We start from the raw sequence: 21228 nt of genomic DNA, 5'->3' as shown, positions 1-21228 counted from the left end.
TGGAGCGTCTAGAGTAAAGAATCCAACCAGAGAAAGGTCTGATAAGAAATCATCAATCCAATCAATTGATAAACATTCATTATTTTTAGGAGCTGATTTCTGCTCAGTTTTACAAAGGACACTCTTGTGTTAGTGAGCGATTAAGTGGCAATCATTTTTTTAAGGCTACTTCATCTCCAAGCATGGGCATTTTATCATAAACTTCTTAATGTCTCCTTAAAGATGATGATATGGTTTGGCTCTGTGTCCCCACCCAAATCTCATCTTATAGCTCCCATAATCCCCACATGTTGTGGGAGGCACCCAATGGAAGATGATTAAATCATGAGGTTGGGTCTTTCTTGTGCTGTTCTCATGATAGTGAGTGGGTCTCATGAGATCTGATGGTTTTAAAAATGGGATTTTCCCTGCGCAAGTTATATTTTTGCTTGCTGCCATCCATGTAAGATGGGACTTGCTCCTTCTTGCCTTCTGCCATGATTCAGAGACTTCCCCAGCCATGTGAAACTGTAAATCCAATTAAACCTCTTTCTTATGTAAATTGTCCAGTCTTGGGTATGTCTTTATCAGCAGCACAAAAAATGACTAATACAGTAAATTGGTAACAGTAGAGTGGCACACTGCTGAAAAGAGACCTGAAATGCAGACTCAACTTTGGAAATAGGTAACAGGCAGAGGTTGGAACAGTTTGGAAGGCTCAGAAGAAGACAGGGAAATATGGGAAAGATTGGAACCTCCTAGAAACTTGTTGAATCACTTCGACAAAAATGCTGATAGTGATGTGAAGAATAAGGGCCACACTGAGGTGTTCTCAGATGGAAATGAGGAACTTGTTGGGAACTGGAGCGAAGGTGAATCTTGCCATGGTTTAGCAAAGAGACTGGTGGCATTTTGCCCCTACCCTAGAGACTTGTGGAACTTCGAACTTGGGAGAGATGATTGAGAGTATCTGGCAGAAAAAATTTCTAAGCAGCAAAGCATGCAAGAGGTCATTTGGGTGCTGTTAAAGGCATTCAGTTTTATAAGGGAAACAGAGCATAAAAATTTGGAAAATTTGCAGCCAGATAATGTGATAGAAAAGAAAATCCTGTTTTCTAAGGAGAAGTTCAAGCCAGCTGCAGAAATATGTGTAAGTAATGAGGAGCTGAATGTTAATCCCCAAGACCATGGGGGAAAACGCATCCGGGGCATGTCGGAGGTCTTCGTGGCAGCCCATCCCAGCACAGACCTGGAAGCCTAGGAGAAAAAAGTGGTCTTGTGGGCTGGACCCAGGGTCCTCGTGCTATGGGCAACCTTGGGACTTGGTGCCCTGCATCCCAGCCACTCGAGCCACAGCTGAAAGGGGCCAATGTAGAGCTTGGGCTATGGCTTCAGAGTATGTAAACCTCAAGCCTTGGCAGCTTCCAAGTGGTGCTGAGCCTGTCAGTGCACAGAAGTCAAGAATTGAGGTTTGGGAACCTCCACCTAAATTTCAGAGGATGTATGGAAATGCCTGGATGTCCAGATAGACGTTTGCTGCAGAAGCAGGGAGCTCACGGAGAACCTCTGCTAGGGCAGTGTGGAAGGGAAGTGTGGGGTTGGAGCCCCCACACAGAGTCCCTACTGGAGCACCACCTAGTGGAGCCTAGAGGGGAAGGTCACCATCCTCCAGACCCCAGAAAGGCAGATCCACTGACAGCTTGCACCGTTTGCCTGGAAAAGCCACAGATGCTCAACACCAGTCCATGAAAGCAGCTGGGAGGGAGGCTGTACCCTGCAAAGCCACAGGGACAGAGCTGCCCAAGACCACGGGAGCCTACCTCTTGCATCAGTGTGACCCGGATGTGAGACATGGAGTTAAAGGAGATCATTTGGGAGCTGTAAGATTGATTGCCCTGCTGGTTTTCAAACTTGCATGGGGCCAGTAGCCTCTTTGTTTTGGTCAATTTTCCCCATTTGGAATGGCTGTATTTATCCAATGCCTGTACCCACATTGCATCTAGGAAGTAACTAACTTGCTTTTGATTTTACAGACTCATAGGCCGAGGAGACTTGTCTTGTCATAGATAAGACTTTGGACTGTGGACTTTTGAGTTAATGCTGAAATGAGTTAAGACTTTGAGGGACTGTTGGGAAGGCATAATTGGTTTTGAAATGTGAAGACATCATATTTGGGAGGTGCCAGGGGGAGAATGATATGGTTTGGCTCTGTGTCCCCACCCAAATTTCATCTTGTAGCTCACATAATTCTCGTGTGTTGTGGGAGAGACCCAGTGAAAGATGATTAAACCATGGGGGCAGGTCTTTCCTGTGCTGTTCTCATGATAGTGAGTGAGTCTCACGAGATCTGATGGTTTTAAAAATGGGAGAAACAGGGACATGGCTGCCTTTCTCTCTTTTTCCGTGTGAGAGCTGTTAACCCTTCACCCACTCAGGAAGCTGCCTCTAGCTCCTCAGGATTTCAGTGGAACACTGAGGGGAAATAAAGGGCAGGAAAGGTCTCCGTATTAGTCAGGGTTTTCTAGAGGCATAGAAGTAATAGGATAGATAGTATATATGAAGGAGAGTTTATTAAGGAGTATTTACTTATGCATTCACAAGGTGAGGTCCCACAGTAGGGCCGTCTGCAAGCTGAGGGGAAAGGAAGCTAGTCCAAGTCCCAAAACCTCAAAGTACGAAAGCCAACAGAGCACCCTTAAGTGTGTGACCAAAGGCCCAAGAGCCACCGGTAAACCACTGGTATAAGTCCAAGAATCCAAAAGCTGAAGAACATGGAGGGCAATGTTCAAGGGCAGGAAGCATCCAGCACAGGAGAAAGATGAAGGCCGGAAGACTCAGCAAGTCAAATCCTTCCACTTTCTTCTGCCTGCTTTATTCTAGCCATGCAGGCAGCTGATTAGATCATGCCCACCCAGATTGAGGGTGGGTCTGCCTCTCCCAGTCCACTGACTCAAATGTTAATCTCCTTTGGCAACATCCTCACAGACACACTAAGAACAATACTTTGCATCCTTCAATTCAATCAAGTTGACACTCAGTATTAACCATCACAGTCTCTCTTTTTCAGTGCTAATATAATCTAGTATTGGTTTCCTTTGGGCATAATGGGATCTAAAATCTGAGCCTGGGTTCCATGGATGTTCAAATCTGAAGCTTTTTGAAGATATATTCACGAGTCCTTCATGGACAGTCCTCCATCAACTGAGGGTGTCCCACTTCCGGTATCCTGTGGTGGACTCTCTACAATTTCCCTTTGGCCCCTGGTAACCTAATTGATGCTTTCTACTGGGGTCTCATTATCCATCCAGAAATCTCTTTTGGGAAAAATTACAACTTCTTTTGGATGACTCCTGGCCAGCTCTTTCCAAGTGACCACCATCTGACCCATTAGAAGTATATATCCTATGCTCCAATGCACTCTGGAAGAGCAGGTGTTTCTCAGTAGAAATCTCCCTCATCATCTATCCCCAGAGCAAATACCAGGCACAGTTTTTCTTATTAGGCTTTAACAGAGACGAAGCCAGCATCAGCCACTGCCTACAGTTTCTGGTCTCCTTAAAGCTTCACTCACTCACCCTGAGGTTAGGTAAAATGAGCCCTTGTCTCCTCCGATGTGCAAGAGCCACATCCCTAACAACTTTTTTCAATTAAAAAGTCTCTCACTTTTTAAATCTTCTTTTCATTCATTTTATATCCTCCAGGTGAATATTGGGGTAATGGTCACATAACCTTTGAGCTCATCCTCTGCATGTTCTGCATGGGTCTTCCAACACCTCACTCTAGAATGTAATAGTAGTTGGCGCTATATATTTTTAAACTAGCTTATTGGAAGGTCTTATTTTAATACCTCATTACAGAAGGTAATCTTTCAAAAACCAAGGTAACCATTGCACTAAAGTCTTATCTTGCTCTCTAAAGCTGTGCAAGTAGGCAGCAATGTCATGAGGTTACAACCCCAGCATCCTCACCCTTTAGCAGACTAAAGGAAAACAGAATAGAGAATGTGTGGGAAGCTCTTTCCAACCTGTGAGCCCTATACCAAAGTGATGTGAGTGATTAAGGATCTCAGGTTGTAGTCTTTTTTTTGGTATCTGCATACTTAATCTCTTCTAATTTTTTCTTCTTTTTCTCTCAAACTCATAACATACCAGAAGGTAATCACCTATGGCAGGCTCAAAGCCCAGTGTGGGCTGACAAAGTGTCATTTGGCATTTGACAAAGGGTTTCATTATCAGAATTCTACTGTTCCATTCTCTAGAGATTAAAAAAGGGAGTCTGGTATAGCAGAGAGCAGAAAGACTTTTCCATTAAAGAGTTTCTTCAGTTTAAAAGTCACTTTACTTTCTGAGCTTTGGTTTCCTCATCTGAAAAGTAGGAAAGTCATAGCTATCTAGCGTAACTACAGGGTCTGTGGTGAGCCTCAAATTCCAGTTTTGTCACTCCCTTCCTAGGTGCACCTTGGGAAGAGGGCTTAATCTTCATACACGTATCATTCACGAATACTTGTTAACTCAATTCACGAATGCTTATTAGGCACTATTATATGCCAAGTACTATGCCAGATTCTGAAGGATAGTAAATAAACATGCAAAAGTTACACAATATATATTCTTCACAGAGTCTATAACCATGAGTGGGATAGACATCTAAGTCCAGAGTCTAATGATAAAACTCTTGAGAGAATAATATAGCTGATCTTAATTTCAAAAGGTAGAAGCAAATTTGGTTAAACATCAGTCCTGATGACTTGCTGATGACAGTTGAGAAGGTTAATTGCACAAAAAACTTGTATTTTTAATGCAAAGGGTGTATTAGTATCAGATGTTATAAGAGGCCTACAAAGTATAAGTGTTGAGCTGTGTAGGGCTCACAGTTGTAATACACACTTTCTAAGATTTGCTCTGTTACTACTGAGCATGGCTTATTATGGTATTTAGTAGTCCTAAGGCACAGTACATGTTTCCTCATTTCCTCATCTTTTATTCATTATTCTTTTTTCTTCTTCACCTTCATAGATTTTAATTTCAATCTAATTCTATTTGATCCCTGTTCTACTATTTTATTAGCATATCTCCTATGGTTTCTGAGAGATTGCCTGCTCGATTCCATCATGTGCACTTCTTAAAACAGATACAAATTTGATTAAGAAAAAAAATCACAGATATGTAATTTTAAAACTAATCATTGCCTATATGTATCCCTTCAATGAAAGCAGAGTTCTCCAATGCAGACCACTTAAAATATAAAGCATTATTGTCGCTTGTCTTGAATTTATTATAAAGTAGAACCTAACATGAAACTAAAGGAGTAACTGAAAAATTTATATAAGTTTCCTTATACAAATAGATTTCACTTATGAAAATCTCTAAAGTTCAAGGCAGAAAATATTATTTTAAAAAATTAGATTGAAGATATTTTTAAAAATTATAGGCCAGGCATGGTGGTTCACACCTGTAATCCCAGCACTTTGGGAGGCTGAGGTGGGCAGATCACAAGGTCAGGAGTTCGAGACCAACCTGGCCAACATGGTGAAACCCTGTCTTTACTAAAAATACAAAAAAATTAGCTAGGCATGGTGGTGTGCACCTGTAATCCCAGCTACTCGGGAGGCTGAGGCAGGAGAATTACTTGAACCCAGGAGACGGAGGTTGCAGTGAGCCAAGATCGCGCCTTTGCACTCCAGCCTGGGAGACAGAGCAAGACTCCATCTCGAGGAAAAAAAAAAATTATATACCTCCTTGCACATAGTATCTCTTGAATTCTTGATTTGCCTGTTTTCTTATTTACAATATGATTTTTATTGTCAAGTTTTATAATATTTTATTCTACTGGGTAACAATAATACTCAGAGCTATTAATCTTAGTTACATACTTAAATGGATTTAATGATCACTACCAATCAATCTTTTTACTAGACTTCTCTATTTCTAAGTTTTGTTTTGTTTTTTTTTTTTCATTTCTTCATTGGGTGTGTTTCTTTGTCTTGTGTCTGTTTTTTTAATCCTAAGGAAAGTTTATGCATGCCATAGGATGAATATCTGCATGTCTGAGGTTTTAGATCTTGTCTTCATCTTCCAAAGTCAAGCTGTGCTGTGTATAATGGGTCTAGTTTTCTTCCCTTTAAACATTATGGATATTATGCCACTGTCTTCTGGTATTACATGTTGCTGTGGAGAAGTATAAGGTAAGTCTGAATTTTTTCCTTCTAAATTACTTTATTATTATTATTACATTATTATTATCATATCAGAAATGTATTAAATTTACTGGGATCTGTGCTGTTGATTCTATATAAAAATTTCTTGGCATGTAATATGATGATATTTCTTTCTGTTAAATTATTTTCATTTCATAAAACATTTTCTAATGTGATTGTTTTCAAGCACAGCTTTGTCCTTGATTAGGTTTTCAGTTGAATTCATTCTACTTTTGGAATTTTCATGTGTCTTCCACTTCAATATTACTTAAAATTTCTTCTTTAGTTATTTCTTCAGCTCTTCTCACCTTCTGTTTTGTTTTATTTATGTATTTATTTATGTATTTATTTATTTATTTATTTATTTTTACTGGAACTCTTGCTTTTTATCTCAGAACTCCCTTTTTAATGCAACAGAGATATCAGGGTGACCTAATGTTCCTGAAGCTGCCTGGAACTGGAAAACTATTTGCTAGAACTCTTCCTCCAGAGATGTGTGTTCTTTTGTTTGCTTTTCATTCCTTTGCTTATTCAGTGTCTATGCATAGACTTCTGTGTTTATGTCTTGCTGATAATCCTTTTTAATATGATAAAGTATTTACTAAATAATATTGTGCAGAGTGAGGAGTGCAGAAGTCAAAGATGGAGGGAAGTTATTTAAAGGCAGTATTCATCTTTATAGCAAGTTTGTTTTCCAGAACATTTTTATTAAGTTTAACCCTTCCATTCCTGCATGCAGCTGTCTATTCTTTCTGGTTTAGGTATTTGGAAGATCAGTTTGGCTTCCATGCTATCTCTGTAGACACAAGCCTTCTGGCCTGTCATTCGGTGAATACTATTTTCATTTCATCCTCCACCTTTCTTTTCCCCAGAGATGCAGTGACCAGACTAGGTGGGCTAAATCACAAGCAATTACAAATGTCATGATATAGCGTCCATCTCCAGCCCAGTGGTTTTTTTATAGCTTTATCTCCCTTCTTCCATGACTTCCCACAATTTTATATTCTTCTACTTTAATCAAAAGATCACTGAATAGTCTTTTGAGGATTTTGGCACTTCTAGGAAAATCTGCACCCAGTTTCAGGTCCATAACAAGAGTGCATGGTGCTAAGTAGGAATACATCAAAGTCTATGGTTCAGGGTTATAGCTATTTCCACATTCACTGAAGATAGAGTAGATTTTATTTCTTTTTTAATTTTTTTTTTCTTTTTATCATTTTCAGAAAACTTAAAGGAAACATTTCTTGATGTTTAATCCAATCAAGTCTCTTTGAGTGCTTAACAATCCCCATGTTAAGAATTGATCACCAAGTCCATGTAAATTGCATTGCTCTGCTTCCAGCTAGAGAAAAACATGTGAGGCAGATCTAGAGGCTGCACCTGTAAGGAGAGATGAGCTACATTTAATCAGCCTCCTTTAGTGAAAGATGATCATTTTGAAAGACATATTTTGTATTCTGTATTTAAACTACGACTTGAAAGAGGAGAAAAATTACCTATAGTTAGTTCATTATGCCCTGCTCTTTGCTAGTTCTGTTCTTTGAACAAATCCCACTATGATATCACTAAGAGATTATGACTCTTTAAATCCTCTAAGAGTTCCCCCAGCACCTAGCACAAGGTGTTTCACACAGTACACTCAAACAATGGGAAATCAAATGAAATAATTCCAGAAATTTACTGTGCAAAACAAATCTTAAAGCAGTGTGTAGAGGGAAATTTATAGAACTAACTGCCCACAAGAGAAAGCAGGAAAGATCTAAAATTGACACTCTAACATCACAATTAAAAGAACTAGAGAAGCAAGAGCAAACACATTCAAAAGCTAGCAGAAGGCTAGAAATAACTAAGATCAGAGCAGAACTGAAGGAGATAGAGACACAAAAAACCCTCCAAAAAGTCAATGAATCCAGGAGTTGGTTTTTTGAAAAGATCAACAAAATTGACAGACCGCTAGCAAGACTAATAAAGAAGAAAAGAGAGAAGAATCAAATAGATGCAATAAAAAATGATAAAGGGGATATCACCACTGACCCCACAGAAATACAAACTACCATCAGAGAATACTATAAACACCTCTACGCAAATAAACTAGAAAATCTAGAAGAAATGGATAATTTCCTGGACACTTACACTCTTCCAAGACTAAACCAGGAAGAAGTTGAATCCCTGAATAGACCAACAGCAGGCTCTGAAATTGAGGCAATAATTAATAGCCTACCAACGAAAAAAAGTCCAGGACCAGATGGATTCACAGCTGAATTCTACCAGAGGTACAAGGAGGAGCTGGTACCATTCCTTGTGAAACTATTCCAATCAATAGAAAAAGAGGGAATCCTCCCTAACTCATTTTATGAGGCCAACATCATCCTGATACCAAAACCTGGCAGAGACACAACAAAAAAGAGAATTTTAGACCAATATCCCTGATGAACATCGATGCAAAAATCCTCAATAAAATACTGGCAAATCGGATTCAGCAGCACATCAAAAAGCTTATCCACCATGATCAAGTGGGCTTCATCCCTGGGATGCAAGGCTGGTTCAACATCCGCAAATCAATAAACATAATCCAGCATATAAACAGAACCAAAGACAAGAACCACATGATTATCTCAATAGATGCAGAAAAGGCTTTTGACAAAATTCAACAGCCCTTCATGCTAAAAACGCTCAATAAATTCAGTATTGATGGAACGTACCTCAAAATAATAAGAGCTATTTATGACAAACCCACAGCCAATACCATACTGAATGGGCAAAAACTGGAAAAATTCCCTTTGAAAACTGGCATAAGACAGGGATGCCCTCTCTCACCACTCCTATTCAACATAGTGTTGGAAGTTCTGGCTAGGGCAATTAGGCAAGAGAAAGAAATCAAGGGTATTCAGTTAGGAAAAGAAGAAGTCAAATTGTCCCTCTTTGCAGATGACATGATTGTATATTTAGAAAACCCCATTGTCTCAGCCCAAAATCTCCTTAAGCTGATAAGCAACTTCAGCAAAGTCTCAGGATACAAAATTAATGTGCAAAAATCACAAGCATTCTTATACACTAGTAACAGATAAACAGAGAGCCAAATCAGGAATGAACTTCCATTCACAATTGCTTCAAAGAGAATAAAATACCTAGGAATCCAACTGACAAGGGATGTAAAGGACCTCTTCAAGGAGAACTACAAACCACTGCTCAGTGAAATAAAAGAGGACACAAACAAATGGAAGAACATACCATGCTCATGGATAGGAAGAATCAATATCGTGAAAATGGCCATACTGCCCAAGGTAATTTATAGATTCAATGCCATCCCCATCAAGCTACCAATGAGTTTCTTCACAGAATTGGAAAAAAACTGCTTTAAAGTTCATATGGAACCAAAAAAGAGCCCGCATCTCCAAGACAATCCTAAGTCAAAAGAACAAAGCTGGAGGCATCACGCTACCTGACTTCAAACTATACTACAAGGCTACAGTAACCAAAACAGCATGGTACTGGTACCAAAACAGAGATATAGACCAATGGAACAGAACAGAATCCTCAGAAATAATACCACACATCTACAGCCATCTGATCTTTGACAAACCTGAGAGAAACAAGAAATGGGGAAAGGATTCCCTATTTAATAAATGGTGCTGGGAAAATTGGCTAGCCATAAGTAGAAAGCTGAAACTGGATCCTTTCCTTACCCCTTATAAGAAAATTAATTCAAGATGGATTAGAGACTTAAATATTAGACCTAATACCATAAAAACCCTAGAGGAAAACCTAGGGAGTACCATTCAGGACATAGGCATGGGCAAAGACTTCATGTCTAAAACACCAAAAGCAACGGCAGCAAAAGCCAAAATTGACAAATGGGATCTCATTAAACTAAAGAGCTTCTGCACAGCAAAAGAAACTACCATCAGAATGAACAGGCAACCTACAGAATGGGAGAAAATTTTTGCAATCTACTCATCTGACAAAGGGCTAATATCCAGAACCTACAAAGAACTCAAACAAATTTACAAGAAAAAATCAAACAACCCCATCAAAAAGTGGGCAAAGGATATGAACAGACATTTCTCAAAAGAAGACATTCATACAGCCAAATCTCACCTTTGAAAGCTAAAGCTCATCTTTCTCTGAAACCTCTCTCTCACTCCTTACAGTTTCTCCATACGGGTTCCCTCTTTCTGGAGATAAACTGAAGAGAGGAGTCTTGTTTGCTATATTCTTTGCAGGCAGCATCATGTGAAATAGGCACAGTGAAATGATTTCCTTTCAACTGCAGCCCTTATTTTTCCATTTTTGTTCAAGACTCAAGAGTCCAGCTTTGCCCAGGCCTGAAGAAAGAATGAAAAATTAAGGAAAAAGTTTAAAATCATGATGCTCAGAATCTCCATCCCAGGCCTGGAGGGAGCTCCTGGAAAATATGTGTCACCTTTGTAAGCAAGACTCTCTGCTCCCTCCTTTTTCTTTCCTCCAAGACTCTGGAGCAAGCTTTGGGTGGGGCTCCTCTTCTCCCTAGAGGAACAGGCTGCTATTTTGTGGAATCTGATTGGGTTTCACGTTAACTGGAAACTTTGCCGCAAGGAGTGGCTCAAGGTCAAGAGAGACAGCTTCCAGTTTGCTGTGTATTAGAAAGATTACCCACACACAGGTGCTTTGGCATCAAGAAACCTTATTTAAATCTCAAATCCCAGGTCTGCATTTTCTAGACATTTGACCTGAGACAAATTATTTACGTTGTCTGAGCTTCCATTTTTCTCATCTGTAAAATGGGTTTAATAAAATCTGTATCAGATAATCATATACACATGACAATTAGCATAGTTTCTACCATAGAAGTACTCAATAAATGCTAAGTCATATGCACAAACACACACTCTCTTCCTCCCTCCCTTTCTCTCTCTCTCTCACACACACACACATACATGTATGATCATCATTCACTTAGTACCAGTTGTGTCCTTGAGCCAACTCTATGAATTGGTTTTTAGGACAATTATTTTGCAGATGCAAATGATAAAAGCAATGTCAAGTAACCTCCCTGAGGTGGCATAATGAAGAAGTGAAGCAGTGAAACTCATATTTGAACCCAGATCTTTGACTCCAAAGCCTGTGTTCTTAAATGGTCTGACTGCTCCATTTCAAATCATTCACCAACATACCCCAAATTATCTTTTCAACCCAAACCAAAGTACCCAAAGTGACCTTACCTCAGGTTGATAAAGGGACATTGCAAGAAAAATCCCACATTGACCAAACCTCTTCTCAACACACACTTCCCTTCTCTGCTCCTCTGCAGGAGTAGCACTCTAAGTCCTCATCAGCTGTCTCTTTAATAAAATCTGAAGAGGACAGAGGATGAGGTCTGAGTTAGGTACCCAGGAAGAAATGGTTCCAGGACAGTAGAGGGGCTCAGAAAGGAGGTAAGGACCATGAAAGAATTGAGGACTGAGGGCAGGTCCCGCTCTCCCCCTGCTGTTACTAGGACACCTCAGGATCTGGGACTGTCGGCAGCTAAGCAGGCAAGGCCACGTCCCTCCCTGTCTGTCTCTGAGGTCATTCCCCAAGCACTCCATCAGCCTGACTCGCCAGGGATTAGCCCCATCTCTAAGGGAGGTGCTGCCCCTGCCTGGCTCTGTGTCCTCTGGTTCCAGACTTTGAGCCAGTCCTAGAACCGACTCAGTTGCCCACTCCTTGCAACTCCTTCCACACTAAGTATGGGCCCATTTTGTCTGTTTATCTATTTGCATCCATACAGAGAATCAATGTCATCTGCATATCCCTGGCACATAGCAGAGTCGGTGCTTAGTAAATGCCTATCTGTTTGAAGGACATCAAGGTATGGAGAAAAATGTCTTCAGAATTAAAAACATGGATTTAAATGCTAACCCGGCCACTCAGTCTCTGTGACACCTTGGGTCTTTACAATATCTCCACGGGCCTTTTTTTTTTTTTTTTTTCATTTGCAATTGGAACTGATAATTCTTCCAATTCAATACTGCTGGGTGGATCATGTGAGATAATGCAAGTGAGAGAAGCTCATAAACTGTAAAGTGCTTACCAATGAGTAATTCTCAGGGAGACCAAGTGTCTAATGTCCCATGATTGGAACAGCTATCCTAACCAGAGACTCATTTTACAGGTACATATGTGTCTCAAACATTTGTCTTATGCTTTCTGTGTGCTTAGAAGTTGTTCCTTACATCATTATTTAAGTACACTGCATCTCATTTGTATTATTTCATTCAGCATATGTTTATAACTTGGTATTTTCCAGGTTCTGTGATAAGTTCAAAAGATACCACAGTGAGGAAAGCAGACATGGATTTTGTCTCTTGGTGCTTATAGACTAATGGGAGAGAAAGGCATTATATAGATAGAAATTCAAATATTTTATTATAGTTGTGATAGTACAAAAAATGAAAGATACAGAAAATCAGAGCAGTATATAACAGACCATAAACTCTGTGTGTGTGTGTGTGTGTGTGTTTTCATGGTAGTGAGGTAGAAAGTCAATGCTTAAAAATAGTGAATACTTTCTTAGAACGTGTCAATTAAACACAGCCTAAATAATGAGTAGGACATCAGCAGGTTAAATGTCTGTGTGGAGGGTGTTGATGGGTGGGGGTAGTTAGACACAAGCCTTTCAGAAAGAGATCAATTGGCAGCAAGATGACCACCAGGTAGAAAAGAGCTTGGCACCTAGAAAGCTGTTTGGGGAAGAGACAGGAAAAGACACTTTCTGTCAAGTCTGAGATTTGTCTCACTTTTTCCTATTGGCTTATACCAATGCTGCTAGCTTCACAGAAGAAGAGAAGAAAGAGAAGGAGGAGGGAGAGGAGAAGAAGGAAAGGAGAAAGGAAATGAGGAAGGGGAGCAGGAAGAGGACTTTTGGATTTCTTTAAAAGAGGAAATATAATTATTCTTTATGGAATTTTTGCCATTCTGCCTGGGTTCTCCGTCTAACCAGTGACCTCATTTCACTCCACCGTTTGGGCAAAATGATAGGGATTATCTAGAACTTCTCTCTTTTCTTCACATTCAGCATCCAATTACCACTGTTTCTACCCATAGAACCTTCAAATCTGGGGGACAGGCTTGCTGGGGAGAACATGGAGAATCCCCCAGTGCCCATGGGTTGCTGGGCATATTGACTGTGTTTGAACCAGCTTCCTTTCAAAGAGGACTTAGCCATCTCCTGGGGCTGGAAGAATCCTGTAGCAAATGAGGATTTCTGGCTGAGGCTATCCCCGGGTGTTATCTAAAGGCTTCTGGACTGGCCCCAGCCTCTGACCACCCGATGGGTGTCAGCAACAGGGTCTCCAACTTTTCTATCCTAATTTCCTCCTTTCCTGTCCATGACCGTTATATCTCCTACACTCTCTGTGTATGCAATGTGCAGGAAGTTTTATAGATCAGGAAAGCCTGTGAGACCTATGTAAATCAGACACCGCCTCTTCAAAACTGACTGTAAAATCTGGCACATCTGCCACCAGCCTTCTTCCCTCTCAGAAGTCCCGTCTCTCTCAAGAGAGAACTATTTTTCCTTCTCTTTCTTCTGCTTTTTAAAATTCTGCTCCAAAAAATAAAAAAATAAAATAAAATAAAAAAGAAAAAAAAAGAAAAGCCCTGACATTTCCTTGCTAACAGAAGTTACTGAACTTAGGCTGGGCATGGTGGCTCACATCTATAATTCCCACATTTTGAGAGGCCAAGGGGTAAGGTTTGCTCGAGGCCAGGTGTTTGAAACTTGCCTATGCAAAATAACAAGACCCTGTCTCTATAAAAATTAAAATTAAAAAAAAAATAGCCAGGTATGGTGGTGTATTCCTGTAGTCCCAGCAACTCCAGAGACTGAGGCAGGAGGATTGCTTGAGTCTGCAAGTTCGAAGCTGCAGTAAGCCACATATGATAAATCCACTGCACTTCAGCCTGAGTGACAGAGCGAGATTCCATCTCTTAAAAAAAAAAAGTCACTGAATTTCATTGGAACTGTTTATTTCACAATTTCTTAACCATAACTTGAATTTGCTAGTCGCATGGACAAGGTCCTCCAACTCTAGACCATATATAGACCTAATATTGATATTTTCTGATATCCACTGATTAGTTAACATTATGAACTAATTGTGCTAAATAATTTACATATATAATTTAATGTGACACATATTATTATAATGCAAGTAGTTTGCCCAAGATCACAGATAGGAACTGGCAGAGACAGTACTCGGGACAAAACTCTTTTGATTCCAAAGTCTGTATTCTTAACCTATATACTTTACTCATTCTCAAAATGTGGAGTAAAATAGAAATTTAAATTTTGAGGTAGAAAATTTACTTACAAATTCTATCATTATGTGTGTGTGTGTGTGTATATATATATATGTGTGTGTGTGTATACATATATATTTCATATTGAGGGAGGAGAAAGTGGCATACACATAACTAAAGGAAGTGGTAGGCTGAATAATGTCCCTGCAAAAGACATCCTCATGCTTGGATTCTGTGACTATTCATTATCTCATGTTCCAAAAATGGGATTTTGCAGGAATGATTAAAATTTTTCAGGTGAAAAGTTTATCCTAGATTATCTAGGTAGACCCTAAATGTAATCACATATATCCTAATAAGAAGGATGCAAAGGGAGATTTCACACTCAGAAGAGGAAGCAATATGATCATAGGGGCAGAGATTGGAGTAAGGCAGCCACTAAAAAATCAAAGGGGCAAGGAACACACTATCCCCTAGAGCACCCTAACGTAACACATCCTACTGACGACTTGATTTCAGCCCAGTAATACTGATTTTGGACTCTTGGTCGCCAAGAATTGTGAAAGGGTACATTTCTCGTGTTTTAGGTCACCAAATTTGTGACAATTTATTATAGTAGACATTAAAATTAACACATGGGACAAATGAATGTTTATTCAGCAGAATGAATGAATAAGTGGTGAATGTATAAGAGAACAAATAAATTATACAGTGAAGGATTCCAATCGAAAACACATACAATTTATAACTTCCAGGGTAAGCCTTACACAATTGTAAGAACTGGGACTGAGTTTAAATGACTTTTATAAATCACCAGCTAATGAGAAAAGGATTTGGGTGTAGACGCCAGGCTTCCTGACTCCTAGTTGAGCCCCTTTTCAACTGTAACCCACTTTCTCCTCCCTCAATACTATATATATATGAGTGATTGAATTAATAAGTAAATTTTCTACCTCAAAATTTAAATTTCTGTTTTACTCCACACTTATGTCCAGTTGATGTATAATTGGTGGGGGGCAGAGACCACAGTTCCTCAGCCACCACAGCTGTGAACCCCGTGAGAACAAAAAACATCTCTTTTATTTTTTCACATTAAAAAAATAATGTCACTGGCATGATGTTTGGTACTCAGTCATACTTGGTGAATATTTGATTAAATAAAGAAGAAATGAATCAAAGAAATTGAATATCAGACTCAGTAAAACTTGTGATTTAGTACATTTTTCCCCATTTATTATGACCCTGAATGCCTGAGTCACTAAAATATTGGTAAAAATAATTTCCAAATGAGTGGGAAATATTAGCTGGTAGTATAGTTAGAGATGTGTCTTCACCACGAGCTGCGAATGTTATGAGAGGAGACAATGTTTTCCCATGTTTCAGTATCTCTCTTCTCATGGTGGGTATTAAACAAATCTGTATTTACTGCAAGTAAAGCTATGGCAAGACCCCTTTCTCTGGGACTTTTATGCTTCTAGGACTCAAATGTGACTGTGTTCTTTCTGTGACTTTGTGAAAAGGCTCCAACTTGAATATAAGTGGCATTTGTATCATTTCAGCCACCATGCATCCCCATCACTGTAGGTAATTGAGAGCTAACTCTGTCTTCCTCAGGGAGGAATTACCTACGGAAGATTCATGCCTTTGGGATGTAGCGTTCCCAGTTGAAAGGCCCCTGTTAATTTATAGGAGGCTATAAATCAGCAGGAAAAGAAACATTGGCCCACAACCCATGAAAGGAAAATACATCCTTCAGGACCAAATGCAAACCTGGCCACAAACCTACGAGTGATTTAAGACCCCGGGCATACTTACCTGTCCCTGGCTGATTTAGATTCTTTGGGGGCTTCTCTGCTTAGGGCAAGGGAAAGAGGGTTTTGCACTGGCCGTTGATCACAAATGAGAGATACAAAATGTCATTCAGTTAATGATACATCACCAACCATGCTATTTCTCCTGAAAAGAGTGATGCCATCCTTTGCATCATTTACTATGACCCTGCCAATTGGCTGTGGCCCTTGTGGGCCCTTGGGCCAAGGTTTGTATTAGTAGGAGGCAGCTCATGTTCAGATATTAATTTAAAACTGACATTCTTAGCCTTGGCCAAGGTGTTTAACAGATTGCTTTTGTGGGCTGGAAGCAAGGAAAACAAACAAACAAAAAAATGCGTCTATAACTTCTTTGAGGTGGTTGTTCCCCAGATGCATACAAATGTCAAAACTCATCTAACTGAATACTTAGAATCTGTATATTTTATTGTATGCAAGATTATAAGAACGTTCCAATAGCATTGTTTCTGGGAGTGATGAATGATTACTTAATAACTAGAAACTATTTGTCAGTTTGTGATTTCTGATCAAGGCAATAAATGTTTCCCAAGCACCTGCAATTATTGGTCGAATTCTGCATTAGATGCTGGAGATAGAAAGTCCTTGTCCCCAAGTGGCTTCTGGGCCAGAGGAAGAGGCCGGGCATTTAAACAGACAATTCTAACAGAGTCCAGTGAGTGCTATGATGAGGCACATATAGAGAGGGGATATGGCAGCAGACAACCCATTTGACTTGCTTGGAGGTCAAGGGTAGATTTCTAAGGCTTGAGGAAGGATAGAAGTTTTCTATTCAAAGAGAAGGACAATTGGAATAGGAAAAAGAGCTTTAACAAAGAAACATGCAGTAGTGTGAAATAACAGTTTGGGGTTTATTTAAATCATTATGAGTAGTGGTGTTGGATCAGAAAGTATGAGGTTGGAGAGGGCAGTCAATGAGACTGGAAACCTTAAAAAATGAATTTTTTCCAGATGAGAGATTGTCTCCACTGAGTTCAAGGAAAGCAGACTAGAGACTGCATCCACATTTAGGTAGACATGGGAACAAGGGAATATTATTTTGTTCTGTTTTACCCATTGACATAGTGGAATAAAAAATAAGATATTGAAGGTAGCATTGCACAGGGGTGAGTAGGCTAGATAGAAACTAGGAGACCTGGGTTCCAGGTCCCTCTGTTTCAGGACATTTACAGTGTGACTTTGGGCAGGCCTCTACTTCTCTGAGCCTGTTTCTCACTAGTCAATTGGGGACAATAATAGCTACTTCACAAACTTTGAGTGAGATGCAGAGTTATATTGGGTAAAGCTCTTTGGATATTATATAAGCTTTTCTTACATTTGGTTATAAAATTGATAGGAGGTACAGGAGGAAGTTTACATATATCAAGTTATTTCCAACTTTTAATTTCAACAAATCTGGCAGATGACTCCAGAAGGGAGTGAATGAAGATTAGGCTGACTAAGTGGGGGCATGAATATATCCAGCTAGACATTCAAAGAAGAATACTACAAATACCCAAGAGAGGAAAGAAGTGCCATCAGGAAATATGGCTTGATCAAGAGCAAGGACAGGGGATGTTTTGTAGACTTAATGATTTTTGTTAACTCTCTACAAGGCTCTTACAAATGCCCCCAGTGTGTAGGGATATTGGAACCATGTCACGTTTCCTGCTCTAGGGCCTTCACACGAAGTGGGAGGCAAGACTATAATTCCTTGGGCACAGTCCAGGAATGGGCATAGCTTTTGGCACCATTGAGTCATCCACAGGATATGACGAGACTTTCAGGGCCTCCCCTATGCCTTCACTGACCCGTCTTAATGCTCTGTTGAGGCCCAAATCCTGTCTGTAAATGGAAGACCCCCAGGTCTCACAGGGGTCCCCCACTGCTGTTCTGTGAGAGCCATCCAGTCCCGTCCAATTGATTGATTTCTCCGGATACATCAAGGGTGGTCTTTGGGGGAAGGGGATCTTGGCAGGCTCTCCCCCCATATTCTCAGCTCATTTGCCACTGTGCCCTTGCCAAGTTTTGCTTCCCCTGCATTTCATCAGATCATTCCTCAGTCTGTCTCCTTAAGGCACATTCTGAGAATCTGAATTAAGCTTCAGTCAGTCCCTGACTTCCCTCAGAAAGCGTTGTTAGGGAACTCGCATACAAAGGCAGCCTGGGCGCAGTCCCAGATTCCAATCTCCCTTTCCTCTCCTCCTCATCCTTCTCCCCATCATTCAATTAATTTTCAGCCTGTTTTCCTCAGTGGCCCCTACTCTCCTGGTCACTGGGCAAGTCCTTGTGCATCCTGAAGAGCTACGCCAAGAATCTGCCCATCATAGCCCTTCTTTCTTGCTCCCTGCAGCAGTGAGACTTTTGTCTAATTATCTCTGGATCTGGAAGTAGTTTCATTTTCTGGAGAAGAGCATATCAGCTCTGGTCTCTAGCTTTTCCTATACCCCTTGGGTAACAGGGCTGCTCAAAGTGCCTCCTGTCAAGTGCTCTTAGCTACCCAAAGCAAACTCCTCTCTGAGACAAAGGAGAGGATTAACTTACAGTATTTTATCCACAAGTCAGACATCAAAGTAAGTGAGTGAAAACTCTTGTTTGTTTCCACAGCCTTGTCTGAGAGTTTGTTTGTAAATGTTCTCTGAAACATCAACAAGACCTTTCATAAGGTGGCTACTGGGGAGAATGGGAACTTGCCTGTCACAAACAGCAAAAATAAACCCCCCATCTGCAGAGTTATCTCCATCCAGTTGCTATCACTCTAGTCTGGATCTTCATTGGCTCTTGCCCTCCCCACTACAGTAACAGCCCGCATAGTCTCCTTGCTGCCACTTTTATAGCCCTATAGTCCATTCTTCACTTGGCAGCTAGATAAACTCTTTAAAAATAAAGTTATGGAGCTAGAGGTCATTATCCTAAGTGAAATGACTCAGAAACAAAAAGTCAGGTACCACATGTTTTCACTTATACGAGGCAGCTAAACAATGGTTACATATGGACGTACAGTGTAGAAGAATAGACACTGGAGACTCCAGAAGGTGGGAGGGCAAGAGGGGGATGAGGGTTGAAAAATTACCTATATGGTACAGTGTTCACTAATTGGGTGATGAGTATGTGGGAGATAAACAATGGGTACACATGGACATACAGTGTGGAAGACTAGACACTGGAGACTCCAGAAGGTGGGAGGGCAAGAAGGGGATGAGGGTTGAAAAATTACCTATATGGTACAGTGTTCAGTATTTGGGTGATGAGTACATGAAAAGCCCAGGCTTCACCACAATGCAGTACATCCATGTAGGAAAATTGCACTTGCACCCTCTAAATCTACAAAAATAATAAAACATCAATCAGTCAATCACATCTCATTTTTTCCTATCTGTCCCTAGTCAAAACCCATTTAGTATAAAACTCAAACTCTTTACTCCTGCTTTCAAAGCTCAGTGGTCTTACTTCTGCCTACCCATCCCAACTCAACCTGTACCACTCTGTCTCTCACTCACTCTACTTCAGTCATAACAGGAGTCTCAGTGCTCAAACTCACCTGGTCCCCTCCTCAGAGCACTTGCAGCAGAAGATTCCCTTTGCATAGCTTCTTCTCTCTTCTGAACTTTTATATGCCAAGTTCCCTGTTGTTCACATCTCAGATCTTCAGAGGCCTTTCTTGGCCACCGAATTTAAACTAGCTGGCATATTATATTGGGTTGAGCCATATGACATTCCTGTTTTGTAGGTTAAATACATATTGGAAGTTTCATAAGGTTTAACCTGATAAAGTCTCTATACGTATGTTTCACAACTTGAGAGTTTTTACATATAGTTGTGTTGTTTACACTATTTTTATATAATGAGAAGCACTGTGTCTGACATATAGTAAGTAAATTAAAGGTAGTTGCTGATTTTATCATTGTCATCATCATCATCGTCATCATTCTAAATCATGTAAGAAGATGTAGAAGATAAGAAATATGTAGGAACAGAGGAAACCTCATTGTTGCACTGGTTTGGGATACAGGACAGAAGTGGTCTGAGATTAGATCTTTTATTGTTGCCCAACTTTGTGATCTAGGATCAGGCAGTATCTGTTGGAGATAACACAAGGGCTAGATTTTCAAATCAGACCCGCAAGACTGAAATATTTTACCAAGTATCAAGCTTTACTAATAATTTCAAAGCTCTAATCACAAGGTACAGGGAACACAGGGAGAAGCCCATGACTACCAATACTACTCCACAGCCCTTTTCTTACCACATTAGGACTTGGTCTGATTCAGATTTAACATATAACTCTCTAAAAGATGTACACAAGTACATTACTTGCACGAAATGAAAGCCAGTTCTTTTAACCCTGAAGTAGCTCTATCTCCTGCAGTAGTTACATAACTTGACACTTTTCAAGAAGCCATTCCCCATGAATCCTTGGATTCCAGGTTTGTTTACCATATATAATTCTGCTACGGGGGTAAGGTTCATGCTGCTAAAAGTCTCCCAAAGATAAAGACTGCCACTAATAAATATCATTAGTGGTTTTCCCCAGAGTCTTCACAGCATCTTTATAAGGAGATTTGCTCAACCACGTTTCTTCTCCAAGGAATCCCCAGGGAAGGGAAGGAACACACTGCAAGCCTGGATAACCCTTTTCTTCCCACCTCTTTAGGCTGCAATTTCTTCATCTATGAAGTGAAAACCTTGCTCACTATATCTGGGGACCCAAAGTGTTCTAAATCTCATTAGACCTACAACAAGGGAAACCATTTTCTGCTGCTGCATGTACCAGGCAGAAGCTAAGTAAACAGCATATAGCAGAAGAGATTCTCTACCATGGAAATTGTTAAACTCAACCCAAAAGGCACTTTCTTACTTAAAGGTTACTCAAGCCAGGCACAGTGGCTTACACCTGCAACCCCAGCACTTTGGGAGGCCGAGGTGGGCAGATCACCTGAGGTCAGGAATTTGAGACAAGCCTGG

At 40.2% G+C, this 21228-nt stretch overlaps 1 long non-coding RNA gene across 1 annotated transcript in view; it reads left to right on the top strand.

Annotated features, from left to right (window-relative positions):
* Nucleotides 1-21228, top strand: part of LOC139358326 (uncharacterized) — a 42490-nt gene that overhangs the window by 16733 nt on the left and 4529 nt on the right. The window contains exon 3 of the long non-coding RNA XR_011613098.1: nt 5988-6163. This is a non-coding gene — a long non-coding RNA (uncharacterized lncRNA). The remainder of the gene's footprint in view (nt 1-5987; nt 6164-21228) is intronic.

This window comes from Macaca nemestrina, chromosome 14 (assembly GCF_043159975.1).
Source record: "Macaca nemestrina isolate mMacNem1 chromosome 14, mMacNem.hap1, whole genome shotgun sequence".
Lineage (NCBI taxonomy): Eukaryota > Metazoa > Chordata > Mammalia > Primates > Cercopithecidae > Macaca > Macaca nemestrina.
This window is presented reverse-complemented; position numbering and strand designations above follow the sequence as displayed.